The sequence below is a fragment of the Heterocephalus glaber genome, unplaced genomic scaffold, assembly GCF_053883595.1.
Source record: "Heterocephalus glaber isolate CG9 unplaced genomic scaffold, H.glaber_assembly_v1.0 deba00001561, whole genome shotgun sequence".
NCBI lineage: Eukaryota > Metazoa > Chordata > Mammalia > Rodentia > Bathyergidae > Heterocephalus > Heterocephalus glaber.
In genome coordinates, this window is record NW_028258349.1 from 7226923 (window position 1) to 7242234 (window position 15312).

Sequence of the window (15312 nt, forward strand, 5' to 3'; positions counted from 1 at the left end):
TTTGAAATAAGAACTGAATGCATAAATAATGGGATAATATCTTTACCTTGAAAGAACATAAACTTTCCATCAAACAATCTTTTTTTTTTTGGTACCAGGCATCCAACTGGGGTCCTTGCACTTGCAAGGCAGGTGGTGGAACCACTGAGCTAAATCCCTGACAAACAATCTTTATATTCAATGAAATTCCTGTAAAAATTCCAGCCTAATTGTATTGAAGCTTGAGAAACTGATTATACAATATTTATGGAAGAATATAGATCCATAGTCTGCTGAGACACTTTTGAAAAAGAAGAACAAAGGAAGGGGCTTACTCTACACAAATTACAAAGGCCCAGTCATTCAAGTAATGTAGTATTGGTACAGAAACAAACAGGTAAATGCAATACTGGAAGAGTCCAAAATCAAATAAATTATGTATGTAACTCGTGATACAATATTGTGATGTGAGATGAAAATCACACATCATTAGAGAAAGCCTAGATTATTTAGTAAATGGCAGTGGGAGTACTGACTTTTTATAATGGAGAAAAAATAAAATTGGATTCCTACTTCATTCCATATACATAAACTCCAAATAGATTAAATATCTAATTACTAAAGGTAAAAGTATAAAGCTGATATTTTAAGTATGATAATATTTCTGTGATAGGAAATGGTTTCTCATGACTTTCAAAACATAATCTAGAAGATGAGAAGTGATGGATTTTGACTACACCAAAATGAAAAGTGTTGCTTTACTACATACAGAATTAACGAATGGGCCAGCCTGGGCTGCATATTGAGTTTGAAGCCAGCCTGAACTACATAGCAAGATTCTGTTTCAAAAAAACAAACCAAAAAATTAATGGGGAAGATACATGTGGTCTGTGTACAGAAAGAGAAATCAGAGTGGCCAAGAGAGGCTTATTCTCTTTATTGGTCAGAGATACTCTGCTGTCAGATTTATGGTTGACATTATTTTCTTTCAGGCTGTCACCTTTTTTTTCTGGTACTGGGAATCGAACTCAGGACCTTGTGCTTGCCAGGCAGGCAGGTCAGTCTGTGGCTTGCTTATTCTTTTTTTTTTCACAAACATTTTTTGAGTTTTTCTTTTTATGAGATCCAAAGTTATTATTTTTAGTGATTGATGCTTTTTATGGCATGCTTTTAAAATCTTTACCTACTCCAAGATCACAAGTATTTTCTCCTGTATTTTTTCTGGTAGTTTTATAGTTTTATTCCTTCTTTCTCTCTCTCTCTCTCTCTCTCTCTCTCTCTCTCTCTCTCTCTCTCTCTCTCTCTCTCTCTCTCACTCTCTCTCTCTCTCTCTCTATATATATATAGTTTTATTCTTTATGTTTAGGTCTATGAAATACTTTAAATTTTTTATGCTTCAAAATACAAGTCAAATCCACTGTCTGCCTCACCAGCGCAAGGTCCCAAGTTCAATCCCTGGTACCCCCCCCCAAATATGAGTCAAAGTTCAGGGTTCCCCCCCCCCATATGGGTCTCCAGCTGTTTCAACACCATTTGTTGAAGAAACTATCTTTTCCTATCAAATCATCTTGGAATATTTGTCAAAAATCAGTTGACCATACCATATCTGTCTGGGTTTATTTTTGGACTCTATTCTGTTCTGTTAATCATATATGTGTCCATATACCATTACCAATACCATACTATTTTTTGTTTTGTTTTGTTTTTCGAGTCAGGGTCTCCCTTTGTAGTTCAGGTTGGCCCTGAACTTACTATGTAGCCCAGCTAACCTCGAACTTTCAGCGATCCTCCTGCCTCAGCCTCCCCAGTGCTGGGATCACAGGTGTGTGCCACCACCCCCAGCTCAACACTGTACTATTTTGATTATGGTAGCTTTGTTGCCAGTCTTGAAATCAGTAGTGAAAATTCTCCACTTATTTTCATCTCTTCAAAGAATAAATCTAGCCAGGTGTGGTGTTGCACACCTATAATCTCAGCGTTTGGGAGGCTGAGGCAGGAGGATCAGCACAAGTTTGAGGTCAACTTGGACCACATAGTGAGTTCAAGGCCAGCCTGAACTACATAGCGAGACCCTGTCTCAAAAAGAAAGGAAGAAAGAATCTAGTTCCGTGCAGTTGAACATATTGCCCACTTTTATTTATTTTCACTCTTATTTTACTTGTTTTAGGTTAGAATTTTTCTTATTTTTCTTTTTTATAATTGATTTTAGACCTTATTTTCTACAGTATTTAAAACTATAAATTCCTTCAGAGAACTAATCTAACATTTGTATCCTGCAAATGTTGATAGGTTTTGTTATCCTTTTCACTAGTTTCAAGTTACTGTTTTGGGGGGGTTTTTTTGTACTGGCGATCGAACTTGGGACTTTGCACTTGCGAGGCAGGCGACAGAACCACTGAGCTAAATCCCCGGCTCAGAGTATTTTCAATATCTCTTGTGATTTTATGTTGATCTATTGAAATCTACTAATCAATTTAATTAGGGGTATGTCACTTAAAATTCAAATACTTGGAGATTTTGTAGATTTCTGTTTGGTTTTTCTTTTTTGGGGGGGGGGCAGGGTCTCACTATGTAGCTCAGCCTGTCCTTGAACTCACTATGTAGCCCAGGCTGACCTCGAACTCACAGTGAGCCTCCTTGCCTCAGCCTGCCAAGTGCTGGGATTACAGGTGTGCACCATTACACCTGGCTATTTCTCTTTTATAAAGACTATAGCATATTGCAATTAATTTTGCCTTTGTTACCTTTAAAGTTTTTTAAACTAAAAAGTTTATTATATTACCTGCATATTTGTAATTTTTTTACTGTTTCAGTGTCCATTTGATAATATTTTTCTTCACTTGAATTACTTTCTTTGATACTTCTTACAGTGCACGTATGTCAGTAACACATTCAGCTTTTTTCTCAGAAAATTGTTATCTCTAGTTTTGAAGGATCCTTTTGCTAGGTATAGAATTCTGGGTTACTAACTATATTTTTTCTCTTATCATTTTAGACATGCTGTTTCACTGTCTTTTGAGATGCAGTGTTTTTTGTTTTCTGGGGTTTTTTTTTTGAGACAGGGTCTCACTGTGTAGCCCAGGCTGGCCTCAAACTCATGGTGACCCTCCTGCCTCTACCTCCTGAGTGCTGGGATTACAGGTATATGCCACCACGGATGGCTAAGATGCAGTGTTTTTTTTGTTTTGTTTTGTTTTGGTACCAGGGATTGAACTCGAGTCCTTGCACTTGCGGGGCAGGTGGCCGCACCACCGAGCTAAACCCCTGGCCAGATGCAGTGTTTTTGTTTTTGTTTTTGTTTTTTTTTTTTTTTTTTGGTACCAGGGATCGAACACGGGTCCTTGCGCTTGCACAGCAGGCGGCGAAACCACTGAGCCAAATCCCTGGCCCCAGATGCAGTGTTTTTGACAGAAAGTTGATGCTCGCTCCTATTTGGGTTTTCTATATGTTCTGTGCACATTTTCTGGTTGCTTAAAGGTGTTCTGCATGTTTACTCTGATTGGTCATAGCTAAAATGGTCCCCAGCCCCATACTCATTTTTGTCTGACTGTGTAGAGTTTCCCTCTAGGCAGACACAGCCTAGTACTCACCCACAGACTTAACCTGGTCTTTCTCTGTGCAGTTCCTTCCTCTCTGGTTCTCTGTCTTGCAGATCCCAGCTGTTTTGTCTTCCTGTACCCTGATCTTTTCCCGCAACTCAGTGGGTCTACCGTGTTCTTTGGCGCCCTGCACTATGGTCCGGAAAGTGCTTTCAGGAAGAAAATCTGATGTTGGTAGCGCTCACTTTTTCTGTTACCCTTGTCTTGGGGATCAATCCTTTGGTGCCTGTTGTCTAGTGTATGAAAAGAGTTGTTTTCACATGTTTTGTCCAGATTTCTAGTTGTCAATGGTTACTTCACTATGGATGGAAATAAAAGCTCTGAGATAATATGTTAGTTACTTTTCTCCTTGCTGAGACAAAAATACCTGCCACCCAAAGTTAAAGGGGGAAAGGTTTATTTGGCTCATAGTTCATGGAGGTCTCAGTCCATAATTGGCTGGCTCCAAGGCAGGGTAGCACATGGCAGAGGGCATCAGTTCATGGTGGACAGAAGGTAGCAAAGCAACAAGGGGCCTTTACAGTGTCTTTCTGCCTCTTTTATCTTATCCAGACTACCTAGGGCGGGTAGCACTACCACCCTTAACCGTAGTGCCCTTGAGCCTGGCATTGCACCAGGAATCCATTCCAGCATCACACACTCTAGATCCAGCCACCTCTGAAAAAGCCCCGCCTATCACCGCATGAGGCTTTAGGGGGCAGCTATCTAAACACAAGCCATACAGATGATATTTAAAGCACAATTTTAGGGAAATTAAACTAGAGTTGTAACAAAGTGCTTGGATAAGACCTACATTTTCCTAGGTTCAAAGATTCAGTCCAGAAGTTTTCCCAGTCAGCGTGGCATGGTTGCTGTAGAGTAGACACAATTGTGTAGGGTGCCAGTGATGCCACCTGGTTGCTTCTTTGGCCTCAAGTTTTGTGAGCAGCGGTCATGTGTGCCTGAAAGATGGAATAGATATTCCTCAGGACAGGTGCTGTAGACCTGAGAGGATGAAGAGGGGACACTGTCGTCTGAAAAGTCCCACCCAGATGGAGAAGTGGCTTTCTAGGGAGCCGAAACTCGCAAGTATGGATGTCTCAGCTATGGCAAATGGATTTCCACTAGGAGGATGGCATCATTTACAAATTTCCTGTAGTTTCTATTTCTCTGTGAAGAATATTATCTTTTTTACTTAATGATCAAACTTTCCTTTACATTCATATGCATGCTTACATATGTTGAGCATGCCTAATCTCGAAATCTGAAATCTGAAATGCTCCAGAATCTGAAATTTTTTGAGCAGCAACATGAGGCCACAAGTGGAAAATTCCACACCTGATTTCAAAACATGGGCACACTTAAAATATTGTGTAACGTTACTTTTAGTCTATCCCTATATGAAACATAAATGCATTTTGTGTTCAGACTTGGATCCTTTCACCACGGTATCTCATTATGTACATGCAGATGATCCAGAATTTAAAAAAAAATTAAAATACATCTGGTCCCAAGAATTTCAGATAAGAGATACTCAACATATAATAGCTGCCTTAAAATTATTGTTGGCTAATTCTATAATCTAATGTCACTCTATCTGTCTGTCTGTCTGTCTGCCTATTTGAGACAGGGTCTTACTATGTAGCTCAGGCTGTCCTCGAACGAAGTAACCCTCTTGCCTCAGCTTCTCAAGTGCTGAGATTACAGGTGTACACCATCATGCCTGGCTCTAAAGTCACTTTATGTTTGCGAACATCAATTGTCTTTTTCTATGGTAGGGGTCGAATTTTCCTGTTTTCATATGTCAGGTAATTTTGGATTTTATCCTAGAAGTTGTGATAAGGACTCTGTATTCTTTATATTTCTCTGAGGAATATTAATTCTCTCTCCCAGATTTATTGAAGTATAATTGATGAATGAGAATATGTATATATTTAAAGTGTACAATGTGTTTTGATATATGTATCCATTGTAAAAATGATTAAACAAGCTAATAATTGTCCATCACCTTATTTTCATGTCATTTGCGTGTGTGGAGGGGGTAAGAACATTTAAAATCTACTCTCTTGGTGACTTTCAAGTACGAGAAGTATTGGTTTTTGTTAAAGGAGACAATAAACTTGGCTGAACTCAACTGTCTCCTCTACAGAGGAGGGGAGCTGAAATCTCAGCGAAGTTCTTTCAGCCTTAGCCATCTGCTTTGTGACTCCCTTGTGCATGATTCTGAGGTCAGCAAGAGATTTAGACTTTTGATCCATAAATTGTAGGTCTCCTCTTCCATGGCACTATCTTTTTCTTATTTTTAAAGTTTTTTGGGTTTTTTTCCCCCTTCAGTCACTTTTTTATTGCTGTATTTAGTTCTTCAAGCACTGAGTTTTCTAAGATTTTCTCTCTGGGTCCTCTGAGGGGCAGCTCAGAGCCAGCTCTTAGGTTTAAACCCTTCCAGGAAAGATTGACACTCCTCCAGGATGTCTTTTAGCAGAATGTCTTCGGTGCCTTCAGTTGGGGTTAGAATTTGTGGTTGTTACCCACAGAGGGGCTGGCCAGATGTGAGTTATTTGGTTAAAACTCGAGCAGGACCTTGGTGGCTGACACTGGTGGCCAGTGTCACCAATGCCATGACTTTTAACTTGTCCAACTCAGAATGAATAGGGGCTGGGGAGGAGAATCTAAACAGACTGAGCTTAACTCTGAAATGACTGAACAAATCTGAAAATGCCAAAAAACAAAAAATACCAACCTGGAGCCATTTAACTTCTTCCATCATGTAAAATGACAGTTCAGCTTTCAGTTGGATCATAATAGAGAAATTTGCATTTGCCACCTACATCTTGCGACCTGAGCCAGGTATGGTGATACACACCTGTAATCCCAGCACTCTGGAAGGCTGAGGCAGAGGACCACAAATTCCATTCCAACCTGGGCAATTTAGCGACTTGGCAAGGCCTTGTTTTCAAATAAAAAAATAAAGAAACAACAACAATAACAACAAAAAAAGCCTAGGGATGTAGCTCAGTGCCAAGGCCCTGGGTTCCATCCCCAGTACCCACAAACATCCCATGGCTTGTACCTTCTCTCCTATGAAGGCAAAGACTTGAGGACAGTAAGTGTAGGGTTGGGGAGAGGCTTGGTACTATTTCTGTACCAGCAGAATGGTGGGAGAAGTGAGGCCTAGAAGATGTCAAAATCTGACCTCTGACCCCTGGGCTGTATGCTTCTAGTGAACTTCTGAGGCACAAACTCTTGACCTGAGAGAGTCCCTTCTTAAGAAAAGAGGTGTACATCAGGGAGTCCTGGGTCTGGGACCCCTTTCTAAGCCATAAGCACCTTCTCCGGTCCCTGTTCCTGAGGTCCCTCTTCTCTCTGGCCACACCGATCCCCTATCTGAGGAGTTTGGGGACTGCAGGCTGGGCCTGAGCTGTGAAGGGTATAGCACCATGGCATTCATCCCCCAGAGCTCTTTCCTCTGCACACTGGGTCAGATTTGTGGCTTTGTCAAGAGGACAGTTGGGTCTTTGGGCAGTTGAACCTGACCAGCTTGCCTACTCTCCCTTATTGTTTTCCTTTAAATTTTTTATTTTTTTGAAACTGGATTTCTCCTTATGTCACCCAAACTGGCCTGGAACCTGCAATCCTCCTACCACCACTTTCTGAATAGCTGAGACTATAAGTGGCTCTAAAAAATTTTTTTTGTTGTTACTCTACTATAAAAATTTTTATTTAAAATTAGAATTTCCATTTCTGTTCCTGCTTAGGAGAGGTGAGTTGTCCATTGGACAGAGTCCACATATGCCCTAGGTGCCCTAGTCTTTGCCCAGGGCTAGGTTAAGAGTGGGCTCCAAGCACCCACATTCAGTAGTCTGTCTGAGAAAAGTTTCTTTCTTGATAATTCCAGTAAAAGTCTCAGGACAGAGCTCCATTGGTCTGTGTTGGGTCGTGTGACCAACTCTAAACCAATCATTGGCCAGGGAGATGCTAGGCTCTGATTGGTAAGCTCTGGTCATGGCCACCCTTTTAGTTAAGGGTGGAATTAACTCCAACCCAGTCACTTGGACAGAAAGGGGACTTCTTTAAGGACAAAGCTATTACCAAGAGGAGGGAGATGGTGTAAAATGAACAGATTTTCTTACATTCTAGACCCAGGCCCTCTTCTCACAAGAACCCATTGAGATCTGTGTTGCTTGAGATAAAGGCTCTGAGGTTCAGAGCTCAGTACCTTGCCTTGAGCTGGCTGCCCTGGATTTGAACTTCCTTCTGAAGGCAAAGCCTGGCATCTCCTGCTGACCTGGCTCCTTCAGTGTCTTCCACCTGCCACCCCACTCCTTTCCCTCTGCCTGCCTCCCCAATACCAGGAGACTGCTGGTGTTTCAAAAAAGAGGAAAAATTGGCAGTAGCCATGAGTTGAGACGACTCGATAAAATATTTCTTGTTTTCTCAAGTTTACATAGCCCAAGTTTTCACTGTTGCTATGGGGTGGGTTGGCAGAGAGATGAAAATAAATCTGTGTAATTTATTTTTTTCCATGCGTCAAGAATATTTCCGCTTGTTTCACACACATACCCACACGCGCACACATGCCTGCACATATAGGCTTTAATAAAATACTTAAAGCCCTTTAATGCTCTCTGTGGAAGGAATAAATATGTACTGTACTTTCAACTTCTGTTCTTTGAAATACCATATGGTCTGCACTGTGAGCTTAAAATACTCTGGTGAGCGGATGCTTTCATGCAGTAGATAGCCAGGTGGAGCTTTCCCCGCCAATCTCACAAGGTTAATTAATCCTTTAAAATACAGCACAGAGGGGTCCTGGAGTCAGGAACACGCGCTGTCAGAGAGAGGTGGCCCGTCGGCCCACATCGGGCTGAGAAGGGAGTACAAAGGCGCCCGGCTAGGTGGGCTGGGCCAGGAGCAGCCCCACTGCCCGATGGCGCCTTTGATGAGCCGGCTCAGTCACTCAGATACTCACAGTTTGCATCCTGCATAATCAGGGATAACAGGCTGATGGTTTGCATGAATAACTAAGTTTGTCGTTGTGCTTAATTTTCCCTCAAAAAGAGCCCTCCTCCCATTTCACGGGCCCAATGTATATTCACAGAGGGTCAGGAAGTAAAGGAGAGGACACTGGATGGCCGGGGTGCCCCAGGCAGCTGGGCACAGGTGGTTGGACCCTGGGGCTTGGAAGGTCAGGTTTGTGCCAGGGCCACAGCTCCATGGAGCCCCGAGGGAAGGCGCTTTGAGACACAGGGATAGCTTGACTTGTGGGACCTCATCTGGGCCAGGCTCCTCCTGGGTCTGGGCCTGTTTTCTGTACCAGGATCACTGGACCCAGACGTCAGGGCCTCAAAGGGACCATCATCTCTAAATTGGGTTATTCGGAGTCAGGGGAAGAGGAGGGAGAGAAGGTGACATCCATCCACTAGCAGTAGAGCTGTGGCTGTTTCCAGAACATCCATGCTGGTCCATGCACAGCTATTCTTTAGATTAAATCATTTATCATGTGAAAAGTCTTATTATACGCCACTGTATATATATATATATATTTGCTATAAAAACTATTATCTTGTTCATTGTAAATAATTCATGTTTTTTGTGACCTAGTTTTGCCCCCTTCCCTTGATTATTTTAAAAGAATATCCCGAAAACCTCAGTGCTTGGGCTTCTTCCCCACCCAAGGCTAGAGCATTTCCAGACCTTTTCACTTAGTGGCCAGTAGGTGGCAGTTCTGAGCTTTCCTCTTAGCCACCTTCCTTCTGCCCCAGAGTCCCCCATGACCCAGGTACCTGGGGGAAGCTCCTGGCTTGCAGGCCCTAGAAGTGCCTGGAAGCTAGATGGGGCAGGTGGTTCCATGCTAGATAGGCAGGGGCTTCCTGAAACAGTTGTCATCTTAAGAGATCTGAAGGACATTAAAAGATTTCAGTTAAGGAACAGAACATATTACAATCCAGGAAACCCACACCGGTGCTTTTAAGAATTCACAGCGGGCTGATGTGGATAGAATGTAGCCTATCTGAGGATGGCGAAAGGGCTGACCTGGTGGGGACAGCAGGACCAGGGCTGCCTGAGTGAAGCCTGAACTTTGTCTTGAGGGTAGAATCTTTCCTGCCTTTGGAAAGATCACTGACTGCCTGACAGCTCATCATCTCCTCACACACCAGTGCCTCCCACTGCAAGAGGACGGGCGTGGGGGTGGGGAGGGGGTGTGGGCTCCACATCCTCCTGCCCCCAGGGTACCACAGCCCAGGTAATTTGGCCCTGCCCAAGGGAGCAGCTGAAGAGGTTACAGAAACAGGGACAGCGCCCCCTTTCTGTGGCAGTCACAGAGCACACACCTTTCCTGGGTAGATGGCAGTCACAGGGAAGTCATGGCCTGGAAGTGAAGAAGCACTTGGGTCGTACTTGAGTGTCCACTGTTTTTGGACAGAGGAGGGGGCAGGTGTATGTGTAGGTCTGGTATAGATTTTCCACTCTCCTGTCCTGTTGCACCTCCCTGTCAGCCAGTCCTGGAACCCAACAGGAGAGGACCCCACCTGAGTGACAAAGGATATTGTGCCGAAGCAAAGCCCAGCGCAGGCTCAATTGGTAATTAATTAATCATGCTCCCCAAGTGTCCCCTGGAGTCCTTCACGCAGGGGAAGGAGGCTGGGCTGCAGAGACTCCGTTCTGAGGGCTGTTGAATGAGTAATAGCTATTGAGATATAATGTCCACTAAGTCACATCTGATTCTGTATTTAACGTTTAAATATTTAATTAATTAAATGTGCCAAATATTTAATTAAACACCATCAAAGCCACCATGACACTCCACTCTGCATAATTCAAAGGCAAGCCAGCCATCTCTCTGACTCCCCACCCTCCACCTAACAGGTTTGTCCAAATGTCCCTCTGCCTGGCAGGAGGGACACTCACTTTGGAATCCAGCTCTGAGCCCGGGGTCTCCCACATCAAGGGCATGATCGCTTGATTAGACAGCAAGCTGGTTGCTGTAGACAGAGCTCCCCCATGCCTACCCACAGAGTTCTCCCCTTTCTTCCTCCCCTCTCCTGCCCTCTCCAAATAGACACAATTAGGACTGGTTGCTGGGCTCCCGGAAGGCCACATCTGTACCAATCTTCCTGCTTGTGATAACAGATCCTGGCCTTGGCCGAACAGGTAGGCGTGTGACCTAGTCTGAGCCAATCAGAATCTTTCTCCAGGATTTTTGTAACTGGAGTCAGAGGAGCCAGTCTCCCTGGCGTAAGGAAATAAACCAGGACTTCCTGGGGCCGTGTACCCTGCCACCCAGAGAAATCCAACCCATAGTAGGATGAATCTGACACACAAAGAGAAGAGAGAAAGCCCAAGGCAGTCCCACCCTGTTCTAATCCCTGGACCTGGCTGTTCCTGAAGACAGAACTCCCAAGTTTTCTCTGTGGTGGGATAGGCGTGTCAGTAGCATCCTGTGTTTTTAAGCTAATCAAAATCAGTTACAACTAAAAGAGGCTCGATCAACTCCTCCCCTCCCAATTAGAGTTGTGTAGCTTATATGCAGATAAAATTAGTTTTAATTTTTTAACTGTAAATGGTACTTGTTAGTAGCTCAGATACCTGCCAGCAAATTGTTTATTTTCCTTGAATACGTCCTCTGCCCTTCAAAATGAAAGGAGGCAGCTAAGACAGAAAAAAATGAATCCTTGTGACACCTGTTGTTCCCTGCTGATGAGACCAGCAAGTTTCTGGAGCCACTGGGTCCAGGAGCTCAAATAGCATCACTCTCTGTCCCTCTTTCTCTCCTCTCCCCACCCTGTTGCTCCCTTGGCCCTATTTTTGCCAGGTTGCTTTCATTCTCCAGCAAACTTTCTTCCTGTTCTAGCTCCTGCAGCTCCAGGTTTACATTATCCTTACAAAGTGCTCGCTTCGGCAGCACATATACATTATCCTTACAAAAAGATATCCCAGTGGAAGAAGGAAGCTTTCTTCCCCTTACAAGCTCAGCAGTTCCAGGAGCAGCTCTGATGGGATGGACTTTGGTCTTGTACCCATTCATGAACCGACCACTGTGCCATGGTTGGAATGCACTCATGGGCTGGCTGAAGAGAGTGCCAGGTGGGGGGAAGCGGGACAGGAGGGACAGAGAGAGAGGGCTGGCTTTCCAAGCAGGGACCCTGTGCTCTGTTCCTCAGGGAGAGCACGTGGATGCAAGAGGAAGTGGGGAGCAGGCTACCACAGTGACACTCTGCCGGGGATCTCCCCAACTCTGGAAACTTTCCCTGCTGAGGGTGCCTCCCATGTGGGAGCAGGAGGCAAGGCTGGCCCCGGAGAGTGGGAGCATGGTCAGGTCCTGTGTTCCAGCTTATTGCTGCTCATTCCTTCCCTGGTGGGATGGGCTTATATCTAGGCAGTTATATAGTGTAAATTGAAGGAGACTGGCGGGTGCTGACCTAGCAAGGCTAATGCACTGAGAAAGCACTTTCTCTGGACCAGACAGACACTGAGAGATTTAGGGCAGATCTGGAGTGTGCAGTCCGGGGGCATGGTTCGGCCATCTGACTATCCCCCAAAGAGGGAGACCCAGGGGGATGGTCACTCCCAAGAGAAGGGCAGGAGAGTATTCATGGAATTAAAGCCATAGAATTGGGAGTCACTGGTAGACAATAAATCATATCATTGATAGTAAATAATATTTATTATGCTTATTGTTTCTCGTCTGACTCCCCTCGTGTCTCAGTTGTCATATCTCATAAACTAGTGGCTTAAAGCAACAAGGATTTATTATTTCTTTTTTTTTTTTAAAGGATTTATTATTTCTCATGACTACATGTGTGATTGGACTTAGCTGGGCAGTTCTGTTCCACGTGATGGTGGCTGGGATCATTCCAATGGCTGCATTCAACTTGGGGCTTGACTGAAGCTAGAATACCAAGGTGGCCTTTGTCTTGGTCACTTTTCTTGTTGCTGGGACCAGATACCTGACATGTCCAATAAAGGAGGAGAGGGTTATTTTGGCTCATGTTTGAGCCCATAGTCAGTTGGCTCCATGGTAGGTCAGCTGAGCACAGGGACCTGATGAGGAATAGAGGCTCACTTCACAGCAGCCAGGCAGGAGCTAGGAAGAGAGAGCCACCCTTCCAGGTCACGCCCACACCGACCTGCCTCTTTCTACCAGATCCCACTTCCTATCAGCAAGTCAGCTATCACCCTCTGAATCTAATCACCTTCCAGGAGCCCCACCTATGACAGCATGAGGCTTTGGGGGGCATCTAGATATAAACCACAACAGTCTTGCTCATGTCAGGTACCTCAGCGGAGGTGGCTGGAATGGCTGGGGCTGGCTGGGTGGATTAGTCAGCTTTCCCATTGCTGGACACAATACTTGACATCCAAAACTTAAAGGAGGGGAGTTTGAACTTGACTCACAGTTTGGGGGATTCAGTCTGCAGTTGGTTGGTCTCAAAGCAGAAATATTGTGGAAGAAGTGCATGGCAGAAGCTGTTCCTCAGACAAAGGACTAATATCTAGAATATATAAAGAACTCAAAAAAATCAGACCCCCCAAATTTAAAGACCCAATCCGAAAATGGGCATCTGAAATGAACAGACACTTCTCAGACGAAGAAGTAGAAATGGCAAATGAATATATGAAAAAATGTTTGACATCACTGGTCATTGGAGAGATGCAACACTGAGATTAAAACAACACTGAGACTGCATCTCTAGAAAGAATGGCTATTATCAAGAAATCAATCAACAACAAATGCTGCTGGGGCTGTGAGGAAAAAGGAACCCTTCTCCATGGCTGGTGGAAGTGTAGGTTGATGCAACCACTGTGGAAATCAGTGTGGACATTCCTCAAAAAATTAAAACTAGAGGTTCTATTTGACCCAGCAATTCCTCTTCTTGGTATCTTCCTGAAAGAATTAAAAGCATCAAACCACAGCAATAGATGCACACCCATGTTTACAGTGGCACTTTTTGTAATAGCTAAATCTTGGAAACAGCTCAGATGCCCATCAACTGATGAATGGATAAAGAAGATGTGAGTTTTTTATGCAGTGGAATACCACTCTGCCATAAAGAAGGATGAGCTTGAGTCATTTCTAGCTAAATGGATGCACCTTAAAATGAGATGAATTGGATACACATGTTAAGCACCACATTTTTTCTCTGGTGTGAGAAACCGAAAGTGTAAATAAGGACCAAAATGTTCAATAGATATTGTGAAATGGGAAGAAAATGTTCAAATGAGAATAGGAACAAGGGCGGGGAAGAGGAAGGAAGGGACAAGAAAAAAGAATAGAAGGGAAAAAATGGATACAAAGCTTTTGCAAATAGGAGGTGAAGAGGGGTTGAAAGGAGGGGAGGGGAATGGGAAAAAAAGACGAAGCAAGATATATCATGTATAGGTACAGATTCCCTATGATGAATGTTATCATTATGCATGTCTAAAATGGGCCAATAAAAGTTTTTTAAAAGCAAACGCCCTCCCCCCGCAAAAAAAACAAAAACAAAAACCCCCGTGCATGTCAGAGAGAAGCTTCTTACTTCATGATGGCAGGAAGCAGAGTAGGGAAAGGCAAGAGACCAAACAAGGGCAGGGCTCCCTGACCCAACTAGACACACCCAGGAGAGTGCTTTGCTCACCTGCTAGGTATTTCCTAATCCAGTGAAGCTGACATATCAGCATTACTGGTCACCCTGGGCTCTTTCTGGCTAGGGGTATCTGAAAATACTGTGACACTGGGCTCCAAGAGACCCAAATTGGAAGCTGCCAGCTTCCTTAAGGATGAGGCCCAGATCAGCAGAGCCTCACTCCCATGACATTAATGCTGGTAAGAACCAGCTCAGGTTCAAGGGGAGAGGAATTAGCTTCCAACTCTTGTTGGAAGGAGGAGCACCATGCGCAGTGTAGTCATCTTTGAAATTGTTGGCCGCCATCTTTGCAGAATGGCCACCAGGTCCTGCTAGGGTGTAACCTTACCAGGGTAAGAACCTTTTTACTCTTTAGTTCACTGATGTATCTCTAAATGGACACTGGAACCATTCCTGACATAGTCAGTAAATATTTATTGAATAGATTAGACTAGTTTTGCCCACATTCAGTTTTTTTGTTTTGTTTTGTTTTTTTGAGACAGGCTCTCACTATGTAGCTCAGGCTGGCCTTGAATTCACTATGTAATCCAGACTGGCCTCGAACTCATGGTGATCCTCCTGCCTCAGCCTCCCAAGTAGTAGGACTACAGGTGTGGGCCACCACACCTGGCCGCCAACATTCAGTTTATATTCAAACCCTTTTGTGAAACATGGACATAAAACAGTTTTTTTTAAAAAAATGCATGGTTCTGAGGATTGAACCCAGAGCCTTCTCACTGAGACACATCCCCAGCCCTTTTTTATTTTTTATTTTGAGACAAGTTCTTGGTAAATTTCCCAGGTTGGACTCAAACTTGTGATCCTCCTGCCTCAGCCTCCCAGCATGCTGGGATTATAGGCATGTGCTACCAGGCTCAGCTTATCAAACAGATTTGAAAGAGGGGATTGGGGACCAATGACCATGCTTCCCACCCTATGCCATGACAGTCTGTCTCACCTCTCCTCACATATGCATGGGCTTATAAAGAACATAAAAGAAACCAAAAATAAGACAAACAAAGATAGGCTTCCTGGCAGCCTCTAGGCCTGGATTCCAGGCTGTGGGAATCCCAGTTCCTCCCTGGGCCTTAATTTCTCCATGTGCAAAGTCTGTACATGGGTGTTATTGATTAAATGGCCTTGAAGGG